The sequence below is a fragment of the Hyla sarda genome, chromosome 2 (assembly GCF_029499605.1).
Source record: "Hyla sarda isolate aHylSar1 chromosome 2, aHylSar1.hap1, whole genome shotgun sequence".
Classification (NCBI taxonomy): Eukaryota; Metazoa; Chordata; class Amphibia; order Anura; family Hylidae; genus Hyla; species Hyla sarda.
In genome coordinates, this window is record NC_079190.1 from 378552602 (window position 1) to 378578929 (window position 26328).

The window sequence follows — 26328 nt, forward strand, 5'->3', positions numbered from 1 at the left end:
GACAGTCAGTGGCTGTCCGGAAATACTGGGAGTTGTTGTTTTGCAACAGCTGGAGGCTCCATTTTGGAAACACTGCCGTACGATACGTTTTTAATTTTTATTGGGGGGGGGGGGAGACAGTGTAAGGGGGTGTATATGTAGTGTTTTACCCTTTACTATGTGTTAGTGTAGTGTTTTTAGGGTACATTCACATGGGCGGGGGTTTACGGTGCATTTCCCGCTAGGAGTTTGCACCGCAGCAGAACATTTGCCACAGCTCAAACTTGAAGCAGGAAACTCACTTAACCTGACCGTGTGAATGTACCCTGTACATCCACATTTGGGGGGGGACAAACCTCCAGCTGTTGTAAAACTACAATTCCCAGCATGCACAGACAGACCGTGCATGCTGGGAGTTGTACTTTTGCACACTCACTGGTACTATTGCACAGAGGCACACTGGTTGGAAAACGCCAAAGGGCACACTGGGAGATGTAGTTATACAACAGCTGGAGGTCCGCAACTACAACTCCCAGCATGGTGAGACAGCCTTTTGCTGTTCGTGCATGCTGGGAGTTGTAGTTTTGCAAGATTTAGAGGGCCAGGGTTTAGAAATCACCGCACAGTGATCTCCAAACTGTGGCCCTCCACATGTTGCAAAACTACAAATCCCAGCTTGCCCAGACAGCAAACTGCTGTGTGGGCATGCTGGGAGTTGTAGTCTTGCAAGATCTAGAGGGCCACAGTTTAGAAACCACTGCACAGTGATCTCCAAACTGTACCCTTCTAAATCTTGTAAAACTACAAATCTCAGCATGCCCAAACGGTAGCCCTCCAGGTGTTGCTAGGCAACTACTCACGGACTTCCGTAGTCTGTACGAGAAGCCGCACGTCATTGCTGCCCGCCACCGATCGCAGGTAAGGGACCTCCACCGCACTACAGTTATCCCGTTCTGCCTGTTTTACCGTCGTTGGGCAGAACCGGAGAACCGAACATTAACCTCTCCTCCCCTGATTTGCCATTGGTGGGTCGCTTCTGATCGACCAATAGCAGGGATAGGAGGGGTGCCACCTCACTCCTATCCCTTCAGGGGGACACCCCTATCCCCCCTATTTTCCGGGTCACCGGAGACCCGGAATCGCCGAAAAACACTGGTCTGAATTGACCGGCGATCGCCGAGCCGGGTGTGAGTTTTTTTCTTTTGGGGGGGGGTGTCTCAGGACCCCCCTCGGCGATGTGCCGGGATTCCTTCTGAATGATTTCAGCAGGCATCCCGGTCCCCGACCTGCTAGCGGCGGGGACCGGAATTCCCACGTCCTTAAGGACTCAGGATGCAGAGCGTATGCATACAACTTGCGTCCTGAAGAGGTTAAAGAGTTACCATCACTTCAAAAACTTCTTGCATGCCTTTACGATAAGAGAAACGTATACATATAGGGGGAGATTTATCCAAACCTGTCAAGTGGAAAAGTTGTTGAGTTGGCCATATCAACCAATCAGATCTCTTTCATTTTTCAGAGGTTCTTTCAAAAATAAAAGTAGTAAGCTGATTGGTTGCTATGGGCAACTCCGCAACTTTTCCTTTGGACAACTTTTCCTTTTCCCTCCAAGAGTTTACATATCCTAAAAAAGTCTATATAAAAAAAAAAAAAAATAGGAAAAGACTTCTGATTTTCAAAACTGTTGAAACCCAAATGTGTAAATGGACATTTACACATTTAGACAGTACATGACATACGTAGCAGCCATTTTCTTCAGAATAACTATAAACAAACAGAAGGCTGGTGGCAGCTTTGTAACTTTGTGAAACGTTTTCATGGCATCTGATGATCACTGCTACAAAATTAAAATTAAGAGGATCTGTAAAGTGTTAAAAGTTCCTTGTAACCCTGAACATCTGCATTATTCAGAATGAACAAATCACATTTAGCCCCCTCTTCAAGGCTAATGAGCCCCCCGGGGTGGCTGCAGAATAGACTCGAGTCTGTGGCTGTGAAATGCTGAGCCTCCCTGCAGCTTTCCATTGTTCCACATGGGAGCGGGCTATCACGAGGAAGATTATACCTCTTTATGTAAAGCAGACTCTGGGTAATTGGCCTAATGATGGCTGCGTACACGGTGATGCCTATCTGCATGGACACTCTACAAGATGAAGTCATACAACTGGCTATTTACACCCATCAACTAGCTCTTCATAGGAAAATACTGGGGACTGTAGCATCTAGGGAACAAAATTAATTTACTAAAGTTGGACACATGTCCCAACATTATCACTGCAAGACATATCTCTAAAGACTTCCTGATGCTAAAAGCATCTAAACTGGTCCAAACTTGGACTACAGGGTTAAAGGGGACCACCAAGAACCCATTTGTTTTGGGGGTCTTAGTCCTGTACTTCCTGGTTGAGTAATTGCTTAGCACAATCCCTAGAAAGCTGTGCATTCCCTCAGTTTATCACAGTCCTTCCACCCTGCCTACGACCCACCCTCAGCACTCCTGTAGCAAAACCACTCATATCACAGGAGACTATAGCACAATCTGTGAAGGTGCAGCACCTGCTGTATTCATTCCCTGTTTGCGGTATTGTTCAGCACAAAGCAGCACACTTTAAACACACCTGATTCTCCCTATATATGGAGATTGTGATGTATTATGTAGGGGCTGGTGAGAAATGATGACATCACTCAGAGGGCGGGGCTAGAGTTCAGAGGCAAGATTCAGCCAAACCTCCAGAGATGATGTGTTGTCTTGGGAGAGAGGGAGGAGGCTGGTGACAATACCATACTGACAATAAAAGAACTACACAACTTCCTGTCAGGGGTGAACCATGTAAAAGAACAAATGAAGCAAGCACAATTTGTTATAAAAATTAATTAGTAAGTTACATATTTTGGGGTGAAAGTCTTATTTAAATACAATTTTCTTATACCAGAACACCCATTTAAAGGCTATGGCACCTTTATAATGGATTTGTCTTTATTATTGATTTGTTTGCTGAATGCAAAATTAAACAAATTTCGAAGTGGCCTTTATTATACTTTCCTATCATCCAGTCAAGTCTGTGTAAAGGCCCCCACACACATACATACATAGGCTGAACCTGTCGATTTCAGAGAGGCTGGCATACTGTCTAATGTGCATGGGAGCCATAACGGCTCTTCTAACGGTGAATTTTAAAGGGGTACTCCGCCCCTGGTTTCTTATCCCCTATCCAAAGGATAGGGGATAAGATGTTAGATCACCGCGGTCCCGCTGCTGGGGACCCCGGGGGATCGCCGCTGCGGCACCCCGCCATCATTACTGCACAGAGCGAGTTCGCTCTGTGCGTAATGACGGGCGATACAGGGGCCGGAGCAGCGTGATGTCATGGCTCCGCCCCTCATGACATCACGGCCTGTCCCCTTAATGCAAGTCTTTGGCAGGGGGCGTGATGACCGCCACGCCCCCTCCTATAGACTTGTATTGACGGGGGCGGGCGTGACATAACGATGCTCCGGCCCCTGTATTGCCCGTCATTACGTGCAGCAGCGATCCCTGGGGTCCCCGGCAGCGGGACCCCAGCGATCTGACATCTTATCCCCTATCCTTTGGTAGGGGATAAGATGTCTAGGGGTGGAGTACCCCTTTAAGTGCTTGATCAAAAGGGTGATAAGCCTCCACCACAGGTATTTGGCAGAAACTTACCCAGCCCCCCCCAAACACGAGTGTTAGGCCAAGACAAGCTTTCATGTGTATGGAGGGATTGGTAGAGGTAACTGTCGTCAGAACAAGTGTTTGGGTGGACATTGCATACACAGCATCAGTCAGCACAAGGACCGCTCAGATTTATCAAAACCTGTGCAGGCCTCTAAAAATGAAAGAAGCGATCTGATTGGTTGCTATGGGCAATTGCTCCACTTTTCCTCTACATAGGTTTTGATAAATCTCCCTTAAATGGGAGGCTGCTGCACAGAAAATCTGTAGCTTGCATTTCTCTCAGTGTTAGAGATAGCAGCACAGTGGGGGAGGAGTTGGGAAGCTTACAAATAGGGAAACGGAGGAAAAACTGCCTTTTATTTGTGATAATGCAAGCTCTCAGCTCTATACCCAATAGTCCCATTGAACTTATAACGTACGTAGTACTAAACTGTGACATTATTTATTCATAATGTCTAACATATCAAAACACCATCCTTTACCATCTTGGAGGACTCTAGTTTACTATACACTGGGGGATATTTATCAAAGGATTTAGACTTTTTTCCTGTCTAAATTTGTCGCAGTCTAAATATGCGCGACTTTTCTGCGAATTTCGCTTTAGAGGATTTTCAGAACATGATGCATGCTAGTCTATTTTAGTGCATTCTAGTCTATTTTAGACCGAAAAATGCATTGGTGCTGAATTTATCAAAAGCGACTTTTCAGCGACAAGTCGCATCGGCTGAAAGTACGCATAAATGTCAGACCATGTTGGGGCAGGTTTAAATATAGTCTAAAGCATAGATCAGGAAGTCCGTGCGCAGAATTTATCAAGAGCCGTGCGACTTTTGATAAATTAGGCGCACAATAGACCGGCCTAACCCTCTGTAGTTTGGTCTATACCAGTGGTCTCCAACCTGCGGACCTCCAGATGTTGCAAAACTACAACTCCCAGAATGCCGGGACAGCCAACGGCTGTCCGGGCATGCAGGGAGTTGTAGTTTTGCAACATCTGGAGGTCCGCAGGTTGAAGACCACTGGTCTATATTGATGCGGGACATAGACAACTTTGATAAATATCCCCCACTGTATACCACAAAAACACATAGGCCCAGATTTATCAAACTGTGTGAGATAAAGTGTGGAGTAATTTTCCCACAGGGACCAATCACAGCTCAGCTTTCACTTTACCAGAGCTTGTTAGCTGAGCTGTGATTGGTTGTTGTGGGAAAATCCCTCCACTTTTTCTCACACACAGTTTGATAAATCTGGGACTATATAAATACTTTTATACATTTTATCATCATGTCAATAAAAACACTTGTGCAGTATAACAGACATTGGCTACAATATGAAAAACAGAAACTCAGGATAGTTGGCAGATTGTGTTCAGCACAATACAGCACTACAAGATACAATAAATGCATAAGATTCCGAAAAATATATATACGAGTGGATTGGGTACAATGTATTCACTTGGATAGGGTGTTATAATGCTAAATATAACAACATTTAATGCATCAAATACTGTGACGTTACCTCTTCCCCCCCCCCCCCCCTGTGTAATCTTACTGTAGTATATTATTAATGGCTATCCAGCATCATATACAGTAAATTAACTGCTGTGGATCACACTAGTAAGGTAGGTATACCTATCTTCCTAGTTACACAGTAAGTCAATGCAGAAAATATGTGCAGATCCTCCTCCAAACTCCACACTGCCCCCATATGTCCTGTGTGTCTCTGCAACCCCAACAGCCACCGCTTCGCCTCTTCCATCGGGGGGGGGGGGGGGGGGGAATAATGGGCAAAGGCTGAGGGCAAGGAAACATGTCGAGGTGTTATGTGTGATTTTTGTTTTTTTTAAGAGCCAAGGCAAGTGCTCTCTATCACCCAAAGTGCAAGAAAAAGTGCAAACGTGTCACACCAAAAAAACATGCACAAAGGATGCGGTCTATCGCTAAGCCCCTCTCCAACAGGAGAGGGGCCCCCCCCAACAAACCTACCCTTCACCTCCGGGCCAAAAGGCACCTGCAAGGATCCAGGTTCAATGCCCCTTTTCGCCGAAGCTACTAAGGGGCCGAAAATGCTTCTGGCTTCACCCTAGGCGTTAACCAAGGTATCAGCCAAGGAGCCGTATACTGATGGCATCTCAACCAAAGCCAAGATGCTCAGGGGTCGCAGGGAGGTGAGGAACCAAATGGCCACACACACCTCCCCTAGACCGCCAGGAGGGACACCAGAAGGGCTACTGCATCCTAATAATCCTGTGTACAAAAACAGACACATTAAAGTGGCACAGTGACAAAAAAATAATAAATAAGTGGACGAGTGTAGATATACTGCCTGGTCATCCGGACAGATCTATAAAAATGTCCCTGATCCTAGCCAGAAGGCCGGGATACCAAGTGTGAGTGTCAAAGGTGAAGAGTAATGGGGCAGTGCTTTTACTCAGTGAGTTATAACAACCAGTGAGTTTCGGCATCTCAGGGTCACCACTCCCCGAGACACAGAAGTACCTCGGCTCTACACCCCCAACCTCATGACAAGACCCGGGAGGAAACAGGTCACATCAGGACAGCCGTCGAGCAGATTCCTCAGAACCAGCCCCAGAAAGCCACAGTACACCTGCCTCCTCCATGCAGCACCCATCCCCACCAGCCCCACACTGGTGGGACTTCACCAGTATGAAACTGATAAGAACAGATACTACACTTGATCTTAGCCAAAAGGCCAAGAAGCGATATGGGCATGTGTGATATGTTTTCAATAAGTTCAAGTTTCAGCATTCTTCTACCTTCGTAACACGGCAGGTTACGAGGTGGCTATTAGATGTTCCATTAGGACTTATGTCCATTGATAACCTCATACATATGTGAATTACACTACACCTGACTTCTAATTTTAGGAACATAGAATGTGTCGGCAGATAAGAACCATTTGGCCCATCTAGTCTGCCCTATATATTTTAGTGTGGCTTACATTATATTTAATACTTGCCACCAATAAAGGCGAAGTTTTAGGGGTGGGATTTGCAAGAGTGGGTTCTTTTAACTCCGGGCTTTATGCTTGCGGTCTGGAGTTGTGTGTAGGTACTGTGTAACATATATACATATTTTTTTGTGTGGGATATGACAGGTGTAACTTTAAGTGAATATCCTCCTGATTTTTGGAATATCCTGCTGATTTTAGATACCAATATCACAGTTGCAGCCAGTGAAACTGCTAATATGATGTCAGCTAGTATAACATTATGTGCAATACCTTCACTGGCAATGAGAGTCACCACACAGAAGCTTAATGAAAGTAGTAAAGACAGGGGTCAGCCAGGGCAGAACAGATTATTAAGAACTACGATTCGGGTATTAGTGAACAGATGGAGAAGAAAATACAGCTCCAAGAGGTGGAAACAAAATCATTTCAAACATGAAACAAGGCACATACAAATAGGAGACTATGGCCGGCATTTAATATTGTAGGTGTAAGTGAAGCATTTAACATTGTAGGTGTAAGTGAAGCATTCTTCTACACCTTTTTTTGTGTGCTGGTAATGTGTAGGAGCACCAAATTTATTATATGGTCACAGAGCATTTGATACATTTTGTGCAGGTCACATTTTCTGAAATTTCTCTTTTCACATACACCAAAAAGCTAAGTCTGGGCTGGTGTAATTTAGAGACTTTTCAGTGGCTTTGCGCCTTTTCACAAAAAGGCGCAGTTGATAACTCCCTTCCATATCATGTGTATTGCCAAAATCAGTGGATTACAACTCAAAATCAGCAGAAATGTATAAACCAAAAGGCGCAAAAAAGGTGCAAATAAACCCTGCTTGCGCCTTTTCTAGACACAAAAAACAGTCTTAAGACAATGATAAATGCCGGCCTATGAATTCAGTCTTAGGCCATGTTCACACAGTCTTAAATGTGCCAAACGTCCGCTCAGGAATTTCGCCGTGTGAACATAGCCGTACATATGGATCATTACATACAAAAGTAAGTGATTGGGACCTGGGTGAACAAGGCCTTAACTTGTTAGAAAATAAATTCACTAAATGTGTACAGCTGTCTCAAATGTGCACAAATACAACTCCCACCAAAGTCTGAGGTTACTAGAGTATTATGGGAGTTGTACTTTTATAACAGCTTGAGAGGCACAGGATAGAGAAGACTGCTGCAAGGTGAATGACATTTCATGACATGCGGAAAAATAAAGGGTTCGTAGGGAAGTTTAGTTCAATGGTGGCCCGAGAGAGAGAGTACTTATCAATATAGTTGGCAGCATAGGACAGAAGTACGTAAGAGAGCTAGAAAAATGGACATTTTTACATAGGAAAGTAGCTGTTTTATTGTACTCCCCGTGGAAATACCCTTTCATCTCATTACCACGTTCACATCTATCACTGAATATAAAGAGAACTATGTAAAATGACTGAGTTCACTGTGAAGAACTGATGAAATATATAAAGTAAGGAATCACTTCTGAATACCCCACTTCAGTCCCCAAATCCCGCTTCCGCAGAAGAAAAAAAGATCTTGGAACGCTCAAATCTCTCTGGGAAGAGGAGATGTCCCGACCAATTCGCACACACTGTGCAGTGTTCTTGGCATCTTCTTGGAAGGGTTGCTGTGAAAGATTTCTGTCCTGGCCGTCTGATCAGCCTGACAACTGGAAACACAGGCCTTGGCGGCAACATCACAGAAGGACAAAGTGCACAGAGTTCTTTTCACAGGAAATACAGATTTATAATTTGTAACATAACAAAACATCTAAAAAGACAGGAGAATGACCGACCGCTTATAGCAATTCAAATGTACAAAATGAGAACCATCAAAAAAAAAAATCTCTGTCCAATGACTAGTAAAGCTTTTTTTTTTTTTTTGGATTGGACTTAAAAATTCCTCAAATTATTAACAGACTCCAGTGTAGTCTTATACCCAGCGCTGCCCTCCCCACCATCCACTATACAAACTCTCATAGGTCACAGACATTCTCTGTGGTTTCCCTTTAAACACACAACCTTCCCTTTTCATGTCGGGCTGTGACATTTCCTACCAAATCCTACAACAAGGATTATATTCTGTTAGGACAGAGGCCTGAAGAGCAGCCTACCCAGTGAGCCCGACTTTTATTAAGTTCTGTGGGGAGATGAAGTGCCTCTTTTACCTGGATTCTGGATATTTCCCTCCCAAATGAATTGCACAAGGCTATTAATAAATAAATGGCGACTGGCATGATAAATGGGACCAAATGTCAGAACGGATGAGTGATAACTGGCAGCACAGGAGTAACAGGCCGTCATCGGAGCAGACTCCGGAGCAGCTGCTTATGACAGAAAAGAGATCCGTCTGCCAAACAGGCCATGAATATTCAAGGCGGAGGGCAGGAATTACAATGAGGATAGTGAACGTCTGCAGCTGCCACGAGAGCCAAACGCGAGCTGATAAATCCAAACACTTAGAAACTGTTGGATGGGCAAAGCACCGATAGTTAAACCAACGGAACAAAGAAATACCAACGTTTAAACAGTGCTGCAGATAATTCTCTGCGAGGCATCACCGGGGCGCTGGAGAATGAGCCCACCTGTGAATGGCAGATAAGGCCAATTTACTTAGCAATGCTAATGAGCCGCCATCTATTATTTCAGACTAAAGGGCAATTACCCATGTAATCATGACAACTCGGTCACAATAATAATAACCGTAATCACTGTCACAGCACCCTGCCATGACTCAAAGACACAAACTGCAACTTGCACAGAATAATATTTGGTGTAGTGCCTCAAACGCAATTTATTCAATCTGCGGTAATGTCAGGAAGCCTCCACTTCCAGAGCAGACGTTTCAGGATCGGCATTGTTGGCCTTAACAGGATTCATCCCCAGAGGCTATGGGGTTATAGAGAATTAAAAAAAAAACAAAAAAAAAAAAAACAATGCTGCTTTCTTCCAAAAACAGCATCACACTTGTCCTCAGGTTGTGTGTGGTATTACAACTTTTCTTCACTCTAATGGAATTGAGTCATAGTACCACACACTAACTGATGACCAGCATAATGCATTGTATATATTTTTCTAATCCCAGATAACCCATTTGAGGCTATGCTCACACAAAGAATTTCAGTGTGGAATTGCACACGGACATTCTGCAGGAGCCAAGTCCCATGGATTTCAATGGGATTCTGCTGCACTGTGCACACCCAGATTCCAGAGTCTGCATGGAAACGCATTGCTGTTTATGAGACGGTGCATTATTAAAGGGGTACTCCGGGGCTAAGACATCTTATCCCCTATCCAAAGGATAGGGGATAAGATGCTGATCGCGGGGGTCCCACCGCTGGGGACCCCCGTGATCTTGCACCCGTTATAATCGGTCCCCTGTGCGCGTTCGCTCCGGGTCGGATTGCTGCCGATCACGGGGGCCGGAGCATTCACTCATGTGAAGAGATGAGTAGGAAGGGGCAGGAAGGGGAATAGGAAGGGGAGGGGCAGGAAGACTGCTACTGGGCTCTCACTGATGTTTGCTGTGTGAGAGGCAGAAACACACTGTGTGTGTGTGGATATTAGGGGTGTAAGAAGAAAAAAAATCGATTCACTCGATTATCGCGATTTTTCATTTGGTGATGCTGAATCGATTCAAAATATTTTTGAATCGATCCTTTTAGGGATGTGGAATTTGTATCTCTCGACGCCCGGGACACGCAGTTCCAGGCAGGTGATTTTTTTCCGGCTTGTGCAAGCAGGGCCAGATCTGAGGCGGCGTCGCTCTGGGTGTATGGAGTGGGCTCCCGACTCGTGCCAGCTCCGTATTCTGCGGCCCCCGGCTGATTTCAGTAGCCGGGGGGCGCTGATGCATCACCGCCGCTAATATCCGGCATGCGGTGCTCTGCAGTCTGTATGGAGCGGGCTCCAGACTCCTGCCTGTTCCATACTCTGCAGCCCCCAGCTGTTTTCAGTGGCTGGGGGCCGCCGTTAATAGCCAGCATGCGTCGATCGCCGCTGCTGGCTATTAACCCTTTAGATTGCCGCTGTCAAAGCTGACAGCGGCGTCTAAAGGGATCTGTGAATGCTCCCTGGTGGGCTAGTGGGGTGGATCGCCCCCCCCCCCCCCCGAGCGCGATCGTGGGCGGGCGATCACCCCTGTAGGTAGCCTGAGGGCTTACCTCTGCTTCCTGCTGTCCCGTAGCTCTGTCATTAAAGGAGTAGTCCAGTGGTGATTCAGTGGTGAGCAACTTATCCCCTATCCTAAGGATAGGGGATAAGTTGCAGATCGCGGGGGGTCCGACCGCTGGGGCCCCCTGCGATCTCCTGTACGGAGCCCCGACAGCCCGCGGGAAGGGGGCGTGTCGACCTCCGCACGAGGCGGCGGCCGACACGCCCCCTCAATACAACTCTATGGCAGAGCCGAAGCGCTGCCTTCGGCAATCTCCGGCTCTGCCATAGAGATGTATTGAGGGGGCGTGTCGGCCGCCGCCTCGTGCGGGGGTCGACACCCGCTATCTCGGCGGAGAGCCGGGGCCCCGTACAGAGAGATCGCAGGGGGCCCCAGCGGTCGGACCCCCCGCGATCTCAAACTTATCCCCTATCCTTAGGATAGGGGATAAGTTTTTCACCACTGGACTACCCCTTTAATACAGCCTAGTCAAGCCAGGCTCTATCAATGGATCACAGATCAATGGAGTTCAATAGAACTCTATTCATCTGTCTGAGGAATCTAATTATCCCTCCTAAAAGTCTAATAAAGTGTATAAAAAATAACAACGTTTTAATAAAAGTGTAAAAGACATTGTTTTTGAGACAGAATCGGGATATATCGCGATATATCGTATCGTCATACGTGTATCGCAATACGTATCGCCAAATTCTTGTCGTGGATATATGTGTATGTGTGTATATCAGTGTGTCTATCTAATGTGTATGTGTAAGAAAGGGGGACTACAATCATATGCCTCCAACTGTTGCAAAACTAAAACTCCCAGCATGCCTGCACAGCCAAATTATGTGTGGACATGCTGGGAGCTATAGTTTTGCAACAGCTGGAGGCACCCTGGTTGGGAAGCACTGGACTGAGGAGAGGAAGGGGGAGTGGTTATCACAGTGAGTACCCACTCCCCTGCTTCTGGTGGACAAAATTAAGGTATTTCAGAAATAAAGCTAATTCCGAGAGAAATGTAGGTCACAGACACATACAAAGTACATGTACATGATCAGGATGAGATACTGAGCAACACATCACAGTTTTGTTTTTTTGAGTGATCTGATGGGTACGCTTTAAGTATAAACTTTAAAGGTGATGTACAATTATTTGGGATGGTATTAAAAAAATTCAGACATAATAAACAAGGTCAAAAGTTAAGATTAGGGGGTGTTGGAAAAAGTAGTGTGCAATTACTTGAAAGTATAGTTAAATAGACTTCAGTCCCTGCCTAGGGGGCTTATTGGGGCAAGTGAAACTCTCATAAAAGATACAATAAGATATAGCACTATAATTAGGCCAGTGAAAACCAGACACAAGTTCTGAACTCTCCACCAGTCCTCCCAGTACATTATTTTATTTTTACAAGGGTGGGGCGAGTCACAGGTGCACATTAGGGGAACCTGTCCTGCCAGATAAAATGAGCACATCACACAGAAGAGTGAATTATGAGCTCCCGTCATGGGGTAGACCCTTTATATCTGGCTCAAATGATGATCTGAAGAATTGAAAATGGAAATACTACTCCTAGACATGCAATTCCCAAGCAAGATCAATAAAGCAATATGGCATATGACTCTGTAAATACCATATACTATATTACAAACACAGTGGCCCATATTTCTCAATCTGCCCGAAACCCTAACTGTCTGGTTTTTCACTTTACAGGAGCTTGTTAAGATATTAAAGCTGAACTGTGATTGGTTGTTATGGGAAAAAACAGACAATTTAGGCTAATTGATAAATCTGAGCAATCATGGTGTATAAATGGCTTATAGGCAAACACACACACACACACACGACAATCCGGCTCACTTCCCAAGCCCTCAGCGCAGGGACGGGCATGGGCAACGCCGCTTGTGCAGAAACCAAAACAGAAGAATGTCCAGCGCTACAGGACGCAGAACGAACTATTTATTGCAGATAAAACTTCACAGCATAGCAGACACTGACACAAGTAGGTGACGCGTTTCGGCCCTAGCGTCGGGCCTTAGTCTAAGGCCCGACGCTAGGGCCGAAACGCGTTTTTATCTGCAATAAAGAGTTCGTTCTGCATCCGGTATTCTTCTGTTTTGATAAATGGCTTATACTATGGCTTTGGCTTCAAAAACACTGCTGTCAGATTGTAACTTCAACTACCAAGGACATCCAGAGGCAACAATAGAACCTTTTTTCTGTTTTACAGCATTTTCCAAGCCATGAAACAGACATTTTACGGCTCAAGAACAACCCAGCCACCTCACCCCACCAAACCACCAGCCCATGGCTTTCAGTAATAATGTAGGGTACTAGCCTCTCAGTCTAAAGTTGGCCACAGTAATGGTTAGCTGTTATTTAAAGGGAACCTGTGACATACAAGTGGTCTAGTCTGCCAGCAACAAATAAGCAGGAGGAGCTTAGCAAATATTATATAAATATTGAGTATTAGTATTCATTTTGAGGGGAAACATTCAAGTGCATTTGTCATGTAATGTAGACTGTAGCATTCCCAAAAGCATAGTGGAACTAAGGCCCTACCTCTCCGATGACTCCTGGACAGGTTTCAAAGGATCTTTTTATGTGGATAAGGTATGGCTAGATTAGACTTGTTAAACCATAGTGCAGCTTAACAAGTGTATATTACATGACAGGTTACAGAGCACTTTCAAGTGTACTTGTCGTAAACAACTTTATATAATGTAGATAATGCCATTATATGTATATTTGTAATATACATTAATTAAAAAATGTGTATCTCTTTGGGTGACAAAATGCCGTCCCTGCAGCTATTGCATGTGTCTCTGTGAGGAGACCAAATACAGGAAGGGAAGAACAAGTAGGGCTCTGTGCAGACTCCTGGCTCGTCAATCATCCTGCTGTGTGAGCCGGGGGCGTGTCATAGAGCCTCAGTACCTCTGTACACTTGTCCATTCACACTTCCTGTATTTGGTCTCGTCACAGAGACACACAGACAATAGCTGCAGGGACAATCAATGTATATTACAAATATACATATATTTTCTGCATTATATAAAAAGTTTTTGTAAATGACAAGTACACTTAAAGTCTAAGGTTATGTTCACACACCATTTTTTTGAGCTGTAAATAAGTAAAAAAAACAAAAAAAAAAAAAACAATGGTAGATTTTACTGCAAAATCGCAGCATGTTTTCCTGCTGCAAGTTTAAATGGAAGGATGGTTCTCCGCTGCCAAAAATATGCCACAGAGAGCCTGCACCTATTTGAAGAAGAAGTCTCATAGATGAAAACATATCCCCAATCTGCTCCATTGGAGTGGCGCGTCATGATCCCCGCCATAGCAGGGGCCACCACGCCCCCTCCATGCATCTCTATGGGAGAGCCGAACGGCTCTCCCATAGAGATATATGGAGTGGGTGTGGCGGCCCCCGTTTCAGGCAGGGGTAGTGATACGCTGCTCCAGGGGAGAGCCAGGGTTCCCAACAGGAGATCCCGGGGCTTGGACCCCCAGGAATCTAAAACTAGGGGATAAGTTTTTTGTTTTTTTACAAAAAAGTCGCAATTCATTAATACATGACCACTGCATAGTTAAAAGGATAAATGATGTACTGCAAATGAACATTGTGAAGAACGTCTATTTAAAAAGTCGTAAAAAAGTTTCAAAAACCCCCACTGTGCCTAAACTGTGCCAAATATAGACAACAAAACAGCTCTAAGTGCAATGATAAATGTTCGCCATGGTACCTGGGGGCCCCAGTACTGAATGGATGGTGCTGGGGAGAAGACACAGAGGTGGCTAAATATTAGTCCTTTGTGCAATAAACTCAGACTAATTGGAAACTATAGCAGTGCAGGGAGCGTTGGACAGATGGAGGAGGAATGTCCATAATCATATGGAATAAAATGGTATAATACAATACTATAAATAATGCAGGGCACTGCTGGAATTACTGGGTGTGCACACAAACAGAAATCACAAAAAAGTGCAAGCATTATCTGTCCTACAGAATGCATAGCACAGTAACACCATATACACTGTATATAGATATAACCTTTGGGAAAGAATATATTCAATGTACTGTTTTTCCATGCGCGAGTTCAGGTTCTTCTAGCTGCCTTGTGTATAGAGCCCTTTAAACCTGTAAGATATAGCAGGCAATTTCTCAGCCGAATGTAAAGCCAGGATCTATATATATTTATTCAGCAAGACTTCAGGATGACTAAAAGCAGTGTTCTATTTCTTCACCGCTACCGACTGCTATTATATTTTATCTTCCCACTAGGTCATGACAGAAATATCTCCTCTGAGATCTTGCTCAATGTCTGGAAACAGATCCAGTCTTAGCGCCCGTGTTCAGATCAGTAGCAACCAGCGCAGCTCCAGGGAAGCTGTCAAGTGCTGCGCGGTTAAGGCTTTATTATAAATTACAAAATCTATTGCAGATAGGAAAATGCAACTGGAGAAAAAAAAACATAAGTGCCCCCCACATTGGTACATCAAGAAAATAATACGCTATACATAATAGGAAGATCAGAGCATTTTGACAATATATATTTGTAAAATAATAGATAGAGAGTATGCCCACATAACGTTGCATAATTGTTGCAGAAATGTTGTATAATTGTTGCAAATTAGATTTTGACTTCACTAAAATATGCAGCAACACAAGACACCTGATTGCAGGGGGTCCAGCCGCTGGGACCTCCATGATCTCTGGGAGGGCCCCCCAGCGTTCTGCACATTTGTGTTCAGAATGCTTGGTTCAGGCTGTGGTTATGACGTCACACCATGCCCCCCTCTATTCATGTCTTTGGGAGGGGGTGTGGGGCTTAAAGGAGTACTCCACTGGAAAAAAATTTTTTTAAATCAACTGGTGCCAGAGAGTTAAACAGATTTGTAAATTACTTCTATTAAAAAATCTTAATCCTTCCAGTACTTCTCAGCTACTGTATGTTCCAGAGGAACTTTTTCTTTTTGAATTTCCTTGCTGTCTGACCACAGTGCTCTCTGCTGACACCTCTGTCCATTTTAGGAACTGTCCAGAGTAGGAGCAAATCCCCATAGAAAACCTATCCTACTCTGGACAGTTCCTAAAATGGACAGAGGTGTCAGCAGAGAACACTGTGGTCAGACAGCAAGGAAATACAAAAAGAAAAGAATTTACTGTGGAGCATACAGCAGCTGATAAGTACTAAATGATTAGGATTTTTAAAACAGAAGTAATTTACAAGTCTGTTTAACTTTCTGGCACCAGTTGATTAAAAAAAATATAAATAAAAGTTTTCAAGGGGAGTACCCCTTTAAGTCTCACAGCCCTGCACAATCCCCTCTATAAAAAATATATACCTTTGTTGCAGAATGGGGTTATTCCTATTTCCATGCCATATAAAATGTAATACATACAATTAAATACTTCTGGTATTCTACTGCTAGAGGTAAACTGTCTCTAAATAGGAAAAGGATGAATAAAAAAATATATAATTTATTAATATATCTTATTGAAAGTCAAGTTTTAGGCTAGGTTCAGACTACGGAATCTCCGGGCAGCAAATTTCTGCCCGGAGATTCCGAGTGCGGCCAGCGCTGACTGAATCAGTCGGCGCTAGGACCGTGCAGACACTGCAGTCTCCAATAGACTGCAATGTGTTCCGCGCGGATTTCCGCCTGAAGAAAGAGCAACCCCTTTCTTCAGGCGGAAATTTCCAAGCAGATTTTCCGTTCACAAATTCCGCTTCACAAATTCCGAAGTGTGAATTTGTGAACGGAAAACCATTCACTACACTATACATTTTAGCAAGCGGAATTTCCGCCTGCAATTTCAAAGCGAAATTGCAGGCGGAAATTCCGTAGTCTGAACCTAGCCTTACTATAGCCACAGCAAGGCTACATGTGGACACCTATTTAAGGTGAACATAGGAAATTATTTATTCCTGGCCCTGTAGAAAAACTAAAATCACCAGGAAGTAGCAGTAATATGTCAACTTGTAATTCCTCTAAACGTATGAGGGTGATTCAAAAATTTTTTTTTTTATTAGTGTCATGCAGAAGGCATCATATCAGACTAGCATCAAGAGCTATTAATATGCATTAGAAGAAACCAACTAAGCTGTATAGTCAATGCTATACAGATAAACAGTGACATCCAGACCACAGCAAGAAAAAAAACATCAAAAAGGGTTCTCCAGCAGTAAACACCTCCACTGGACAAGTGATGTTAGATCAGTGGAAACAGGGGAAGCCCCTGCTCCCAATTCCTGGTCACCCACTTAACCAAGGTTTTGTATGGAGTTGCAGTCAAGAAGGCGCGCACATCTGCTCCATACAAACATTATAGGTCTTATGAAGACAGGACAGTGATTGGGTGGGGGGTACCAGTGGTCAGTATTAAAACTACCCCTTCAAATGTTACACAGCAGTATATTTCATCTCATCTGTCGTCAACTGTACTCAGTAGAGGAACTATAAAACTTGTCAAGGTAGAGTCTTTGGACCTGTGAAATGCTCCATTACACTAAAGTGAAAAAAAAACCTCTGGATTATTAAATACCACATTAATGTATTGTAACTGTATTTTTTTTACTAAAATCCCCTAATATATTCAATGCAATCCCATAAACTCACAGGAAACTACTAATAAACCTAAAACCCATATGTCAGGAGATGGGAGAGGACAAGATGAAGGGCTTCCGCCCTAGTGATCAAGAGGAAAGTCTTCAATAGGATTATGCTGCGCTGCGCACACTGCTGACTGCCACCATGGAAATTCTAGTCTGGACTCTGCTGAAAGAATGAACAAGTTACAAGGTCTTTCACTTTTTTTTTGCATTAATTTGGCACAAATTGCAGCTCAATAATTTTCGACTTTTTGAAACACCACAGACACTGCTTTTAAGACACACCTGAAGGGTAAGTCTAGGTTCCCATTGTCGTTGTGCTCCGTCCTGTTAGTTTAGGGGGGGGGGGGGGGGGGGGGGGCTGGGTATTTTTACACTAAACTGCCCCAAAACAGGTTGGAGCACAACTGACTCTTCCAGGTCACAACTGGGTCCCAATGGATCCCATTGACTTGAATGCACTATTTTTTTTCTCCGCTAAGCTCCCATTGTTTTGACTGAATTGCCAACAGAGCGCTCTTTAGCGGAGCCCGTCAACAACGTGAACCTAGTTGTAGCCATCTTAACTGCTTAAGACAAATCTAACACTTGGGACAATTTTGCACAAACAAGACTCCTGTAAACGGAACACTTAGAGCCTTTAGAAATCGGGTCAGACTTCGCTTTCGCACAGTTGTGAAGATAAGCGTGATTTATTAAAGTCCATGAGAAGATTAAATTAGACACGATCTAAAAAAGATACACTAGGGAACTTCTACAGAAAGATCCACTGCAAATTATAAGAATATGTATATATATATTATATATATAAAAAAAAAAATTTTAACAAAAAAAATCAAAAGGTTTGCTAAGTTTGCATATACCCTTCACATAACCAATGCATTAAAAGGAGTAAAAACATTTAGTTGCTTTTTCCTCCTGTGAACATTGCTTGTGCAGAGTTTTATAAAGTGCCTCGTGACTTTAATTTCGGCACAGAAGTTTTATCAGACGTGAACATGAGGGCAGTGATCCCTGGGAAACTGATCCTGATTAGACTTCACAGAAGAGCTTGTTTTCTTAAATTATCTGAGAAAACCAGAGGAAACCCGACAGATGGCAGCAGCCTGTGCTACCTTACTGACTAGATGACAGAGCAGCTTTGTAGACCCTTTAATGTGATCTTGATAGAGGGGATTCCAAAGAATGCAATGTACATACACTTTAATCAAAATAGTTCTGCCCTGCAGCGTGGCCCACAGGGCATATAAGGCTTGTGAAATTACTTGGTCTGGCCCGGTCAAGAAATTCAATATATCCAGTAGCAACATAAATTTATATTAAATGAATCATAACATACATATTGAGAGGCAAGTAAGGAACATCCTTTATGGGAAAGACTGGACACATACAAGTACATGGCTGGACACCTGCTTCTTTTTAGATGCCTCTGGCCCATCTGCCTTTAATGTGGTGACTTAAAGGGGTACTCCGGCGCTTAGACATCTTATCCCCTATCCAAAGTATAGGGGATAAGATGCCTGATCGTGGGGGTCACGCCCCCTCCCATAGTCTTGCATTGAGGGGCGGAGTGTGACATCACACGGGGGCGGAGGAGTGACGTCACACGCTGCCGGCCCCGTGGTCGCCGGTAATCAGACCTGGAGCGAACATGCGACGGGACGGGACCCCCGCGATCAGGCATCTTATCCCCTATCCTTTGGATAGGGGATAGGATGTCTAAGTGCCGGAGTACCCCGTTAAGTTGATCATTTTGTATGGCACGCAAATGATATATATCCAAATGAGACACATTCACTAATTATTGATTCTGTTAACAGGAAAGCTGCATGACAACCAATATGGCTGTCACAATGTGTCATTCAGCTTTCCCAATCTCCTGATTAGCAGAGATGCTGATCTGCCATTCAGGAGTCTGTGAAGCTGAATGACACACATGGTGGCAGCCATGTGTCGAACATCACTGGCTTCACTGCTGAAGTGCCATGCAGTACTAACCCTCTGGCACTTTTCATCTGCTTCTGTCTTGTCCATTTACCTCCGTGTCCCACAGATGCTCTGTTCACAACGCTCCGGCATTCCTTCCCTCCTTACACTTCTCCATGTGTGAGGAAAAGGAAGCTGCTGCCTGTGTGTACCTTCAGAGAAACTCCACGAGGAATGATCCTGATTGGTCAGTGACAGATTACAGGATATGTGAGCGTTTACAACTGTATAGAACAGCCGGACGATATTGCAGGTGGCAGCGCAAAATTTTTAGCTGCCTTAGTTACCTGATATCTGGCATTAGTCGACGCAGAGTAGAGTGGGGATCAAAAGTTTGGGCACCCCAGGTAAAAAATGTTATTAATATGCATAAAGAAGCCAAGGAAAGATGGAAAAATCTCCAAAAGGCATCAAATTACAGATTAGACATTCTTCTAATAGGTCAACAAAAGTTAGATTTTATTTCCATCATTTACACTTTCAAAATAAACAGAAAAAATAATGGCGTCTGCAAAAGTTTGGGCACCCTGCAGAGATAATATCTTGTACTGCCCCCTTTGGCAAGTATCACAGCTTGTAAACGCTTTTTGTAGCCAGCCAAGAGTCATCCAATTCGTGTTTGAGGTATCTTTGCCCATTCCTCCTTACAAAAGTCTTCCAGTTCTTTGTGATTTCTGGGCTGTCACGCACTGCTCTTTTAAGGGCTATCCATAGATTTTCAATTATGTTGAGGTCAGGAGATTGTGAAGGCCATGGCAAAACCTTCAGTTTACGCCTCTTAATGTAATCCCCCATGGATTTTGAGGTGTGTTTAGGATCATTATCCATTTTTAGAGACCATCCTCTCTTTAACTTCAGCTTTTTCACAGATGGCATCAAGTTAGCATCCAAAATTTGCTGAAATTTTATTGAATCCATTTTTCCTTCTACTCGTGAGATGTTCCCTGTGCCACTGGCTGCAATACAACCCCAATGCATGATTGATCCACCCCCATTCTTAACAGTTGGACAGAGGTTCTTTTCATTAAATTCTGTTCCCCTTCTTCTCCAAACATACCTTTGCTCATTCCGGCCAAAAAGTTCAATTTTAACCTCATCGGTCCACAGAACTTGTTTCGAAAATGCATCAGGCTTGTCCATATGTTAATTTGCAAAGTTCAAACGCTGATTTTTGTGGTGAGGACGTAGAAGAGGTTTTCTTCTGATGACTCTTCCATAAAGACCATGGGGGAGATTTATCAAGACCTGTGCAAAGGAAAAGTTGCCCAGTTGCCCATAGCAACCAATCAGATCACTTTCATTTTTAACAAGGCCTCTGCAAAATGAAAGAAGCAATCTGATTGGTTGCTATGGGCAACTGGGCAACTTTTCCTTTGCACAGGTTTTGCTAAATCTCCCCCCTTATTTGTACAAGTATCTCTTTATAGTGGAATAGTGTACCACAACTCCAGTGTCTGCCAGATCTTTCTGGAGGGATTGTGCAGTCAAACGTGGGTTTTGAATGTTTTTTCTCACAATCCTGTGAGCTGTTCTGTCTCATATTTTTCTTGGACTTCCATATCTTGCTTTAACTTCCACTGTTCCTGATGACTGCCATTTCTTAATTACATTCCGAACAGAGTATATTGACATCTGAAAACGTTTTGCTATCTTCTTATAGCCTTCTCCAGCTTTGTGAGCGTCAACTATTTTCAGTTTCAGATTTCTAGACAACTGCTTAGAAGAACCCATGGTGCTGATTGTTGGGGCAAGGTCAGATGAGTCTGGGCATTTAAAACCTTTAAGATTGATATCACCTGGTCTTCCCAGATGATAAATGAGAACAATCCATGACACTGGCAGGTCTCAGCTTTGCAAAGGGGGCAGTGCATGCTATAAATTCTGCAGGGTGCCCAAACTTTTGCAGATGACATTTTTTTTGTTTTCTGTTATTTTGAAAGTGTAAATGATGGAAATAAAATCTAACTTTTGTTGACATATAAGAATGTCTAATCTGTAATTTGATGCCTTTTGGAGATTTTTCCATCTTTCCTTGGCTTCTTTATGCACATTACTACAAGTTTTTACCTGGGGTGCCCAAACTTTTGATCCCCACTGTACATGCGCCACAACCCTTATTGCTGCACAATTATTGTATACCATAAGATCTGTTAACACCTCACTATGTATAATCTGTACTACAGGATAGCAGATCATCAGCAGGTCAGTATGCCACCCTGTGCATACACAACAACAGCTAAAGTGGCCGGCTGCCAGCTGCTGTGTTTTTTCCAGGCTGCAGCTGGGACATTAAGTTGACCTGAGGCCTCAGGTCCATGAATCAGTATATAACCTGTTACCAACCACATCAATCACATTAGTGGGCCGCAGGACACAGCTCTCAATTCCATTGCTTTGTTTCAGACTTGAGTATCGGGTGATTCACACATGTCAACCTATGACATGACTGCACAAGGCATCAACCTAAAATCTGTGCTCAAAAGGAGGAGCTAGGTGCCAACGGCTCAACAGACTGCTGACATCCAACAGCAATAGTATGCTGACTCGATGAAATGCCTGAAATTCATTACACAGAAAATTAACACAGGGATGGCTTAAGTTAATATAGCAGCCAGAGGCTACAGACGCAGGCGACTGCGCTGCACACCTTGAGAAACATTTCAAAGTGTTTCATGACTCCCAGAGGTCCATTATGCTAAACCGGAACACAAAGAGATATTTAAGACATTAAATAAGTAGCCCAGAAATTGCTGGAGCCTATCAAGATGCCGCCATCCATCCTCACAAAAGAGCTGTCTGTGCAGAGGAGATTTCCATGCATCTCCTGGACACATTTTATAGGTCTCATTGTATTTACCTCAGAAGTGCTGCAAGCTAGAAAATGAAATTAAAGCTTTGGTGCCTAATGTCAGAGTTTTACTGCCTTTGTTTTTTTTTTTTCGTTTGGCTTTGTATTCGCTTTTCTTTGTGTAAATTTATGTCTCTCAAATAATTATGCTACACTACAAGAGAAAGCTATAAAACTACTCCCCCCTCCTCCGCTAAAAGAAATTATAACTTCTAAAGGGGCTTCTGGCTTTATGCAAAATAAGCTTAACTATTGTAAGACAAAACAAGACAGGATGCATTTTCAGTGCCTCATGGTGCACAGTGTTCTTGCTTTCAGTGAATGGCAATGATCTTAACTAGATTTAGAGGCTGGTTCTGGTCCTTGTGTCCTATAGGACCCCAGCCTCAGGATGTAGCCAAGAATGGCTCTATTTGTTTAGAGTTTGCAGAGATCTTGAAAACGGTGATAAATTAAAAACAAAGTAGATTATAAAAGCAGCTTAAAGGGCTACAGTCAGTTGATCTACCTCTGGACCTTATTAGATAGTCCGACCTGCCCTGTAAATGGGTGATAATCTCTTAGGCTCTGTAAACCAGCAACATGTATTATAGGTCTGAAGGGTCAGGTGGGGAGGGCTGGATCATTCACGCAGCCATTTTTTTTTAGGTAGGTAAATTCCTAGACTTGGCTAAAAATATTGCCAAAAAAAAAAAAAAAAGGTAACCCGGCCAATAAAAAAAAAAAAAAAAAAAACTCTAAAATATCTTCCGTACATCTATACCTATGGTCCTGGTGATAACAAGATTAGCAATGGGGAAGGGGGAGGGTTCAACTTTTAAGTGGATCCTGAAGTTTGCCCACCGCTTTGAAGACACAAACTGAACGTGTCGGCAGATAAGAACCATTTGGCCCATCTAGTCTGCCCAATAATCTGACTACTATTAATAGTCCCTGGCCCTATCTTATTTGAAGGATAAACTTATGCCTATCTTACTTCACTGTATTTGCAATTACCACTTCTGCAGGAAGGTAATTGCTTCCACTACTCTCTCAGTAAAGTAATACTTTGATACTACTGTATAAATCTTTGCCCCTCTAATTTAAAACTATGTCCTCTAGTGGTAGTTTCTCTATTAAATATAATCTTCTCCTTTACAGTGTTGATTACCTTAATGTATTTAAAAGTTTTTATCATTTCCGCACTGTCGTCTTTCTTCCAAACTATACATGTTAAAATGTCCTTTAAAGGGGTACTCCAATGGAAAACACTTTTTTTTATCAACTGGTATCAGAAAGTTATACATATTTGTAAATCTAATCCTTCCAGTACTTACCAGCTTGCTGTATGCTTCAGAGGAAGTTCTTTTCTCTTTGAATTTATTTTCTGTCTCACCACAGTGTTCTCTGCTGACACCCCTGTCCATTTTAGGAACTGTTCAGAGCAGGATAGGTTTGCTATGGGGATTTGCTCCCACTCTGCAGAGTTCCTAAAATGGACAGAGGTGTCAGCAGAGAGCACTGTGGTCAGACAGAAAGGAAATTCAAAAAGAAAAGAACTTCCTCTGTAGTATACAGCAGCTGATAAGTACTGTAAAGATTAAGATTATTTAATAGAAGTAATTTACAAATCTAATATTAGTGTAGAAAAAAATTTGAGGACGGCACTCACCCAGGATGGTAGCTTCAAAAGTTCTTTATTGTATAAACACGGTGGCAGTGGCAGACAGGTGAATGGACAGGAACGCCGAGTACCCCTTTAACCCCTTAATGCACCAGGACGTACATTTACGTCCCATCTTTCCATGATGGGAGTAGCAATTCCTCAGCTGCGGGAGTCTGCACACAGCTGGGGAGGCTTCATTAGTGTTTGTACTACTACCCCCATCATGGAACAGTCTTTTCCATGATAGGGGTTGTAGTACAGAGGCTATGGAATTGATCGCACCAGGTCTCACTTCTGAGACCCGATGCAATCAGAAGTTATTAAAGCAGGGGAGCGGGTGGCAAGCTCCACAACCCTGCGATGTATTGTGTGTTTTAACTTCCATTTTTGAATCCCCGCAGGGAGCCCTGAATGGCTGGTACCGAGGAGCCCCAAAAAAAATTATAAACATATTTGGTATCCTCGCGTGCGTAAATGTCAAAATATAATGTTATTAATCCCGTACACAAAAAAAAAAAAAATTCAAAAAATTGCTGCTTTTTGTCACAAAAAAAAAAAAAAAAAAGGAATTAAAAGTTTAATAGATGTAAATGGGGGTATCAATAAAAAGTCCAGATCACGGTGCAAAAAATGAGCCCTTATACCACTGCATATACGAAAAAATGAAAAAGTTATAGGTCGTCAAAATAGAGATTTTAAACGCACTCATTTTGTTAAAAAGTTTGAGATTTTTTTTAAGCGGTACAATAATAGAAATGTGATCATGGGTATCATATTAAGCTAAATTGCAGTTTTCTTTTCAATTTCCCCACACATAGTATTTTTTTTTTTTATTACGCTATACATTTTATGGTAAAGTGAGTGATGTGATTACATAGCACAACTGGTCGCACAAAAAATAAGCCCCCATACTAGTCTGTGTTAACCTTTTCTGGTAGGTTTTATCCTGCAAGCTATGGACTAGTTTAGTAGCTCTTCTCTGAACTCTCTCCAATGTACTGTATTTTCTTCTGGAGATATGTGGGGAGATTTATCAAAACATGTGCAGAGAAAAAGTGGACCAGTTGCCCATAGTAACCAATACGAACAGTTCTTTACATTTTTTTTTAAAAAAGGCCTCTGAAAAAACAACAAGTATTTTGATTGGTTTCTAAGGGCAACTGGTGAATTTTTCCTTAGCACGGGTTTTGATTAATCTTTCCAATGGTCTCCAGTTCTGCACACAATACACTAAGTGAGGTCTCACTAGTGCTCTTTACACGGCATGAGCACTTCCCTCTTTCTACTACTAATACCTCTAACCCAAGACAATATAGGAGATCCAAGATGTTTAAAGACAACCGATGGCTGGATATAATTTAGCTATTCCTAGGTAGTTGAGATTCTACAAGGACTTCCTGCAGGTAGAGAGAGAGAGAGACTTAATTTACAGTGTACAAAACTTCCTGCTCACGGCAGCTGCCCATGCAATACGTTGTCTCTTAATATGTAACAAGATAATAAGCCGTAGAGGCTAAAAAAAATATAAAATAAATGTAAACCCCTTTCCCCAGTGTGACATGAAATTTGTGAGTCAAGCTCTGGCTGCGTGTATTGTTCTGAATGCATTCAGCCCGACATACAGAGGTAGAAACTTTCATTATTCAATTTACTAGGGAAAGGCAAAGGATCAAGAGCAGCTTTTTCCTGAGCAGACCCCCATCAAGGTAATCCTTCAGGATTAGCAAATGTTACAACAGCAACTTTAGAGAACAGTTGTACACTACAATAACCTACTTTACTCTCATTTCTGAAAATAAGGGGAAGTCTAACAGAACAAAAAAAAAAAAAAGGATACCCTGCCAGTACTGTATAATGATGACATATCTGCAGGATGTTGACTGGGTGTGTGTGAATAGTGGGATTCAAACTGAGCACAAGCACAAAATGACGTAGATTCTTCATGTGGTCGGTGCTTGTCCCTGAGGTCAGACCACTACTGATCGTACAATGTACAAGCTCTCTAAACTCCCTTACAACATGCAAGAGTACCTACAAGACATACCACGTCCCTTAGGGCCCATGTACACTACATGCGGAACTCTACTGGCAGAAATATACCATTGCTTTAAAAAGGGTTCCGTAGCGGAACTTCATGGCGGATCTGGATTTTGCAAAAAAGGATAAACATGTTCAAACATTCAGTGAAATGTGCCCAGAACTGCATTGCACTCAATGGGACTGCGCCCAATATCAGTGTGGACATTAAGCGCCGATTCCAGTGGAGGCTGCTGCAAGCTAAATTGTGCTCTTAGTAATTTCCGTAGTCTACATGGAGTATGAAATGTTCTTTTATAATTATAAATATGTTCATAAATAACAAGGTATTCAAACTATAACATTTAGAACTTGATGAAAGACATATGAGGTACCCTTAAAAGGGAATGAGT

General features: G+C 43.0%; 1 protein-coding gene and 1 pseudogene across 3 annotated transcripts in view; both read right to left on the bottom strand.

The window, feature by feature from the left end:
- The window catches only part of NLK (nemo like kinase), a 183048-nt gene that overhangs the window by 141826 nt on the left and 14894 nt on the right, over positions 1–26328 (bottom strand). The gene's annotated exons all lie outside the window — the stretch shown is intronic.
- Positions 6298–6403, bottom strand: LOC130360126 (U2 spliceosomal RNA; annotated as a pseudogene).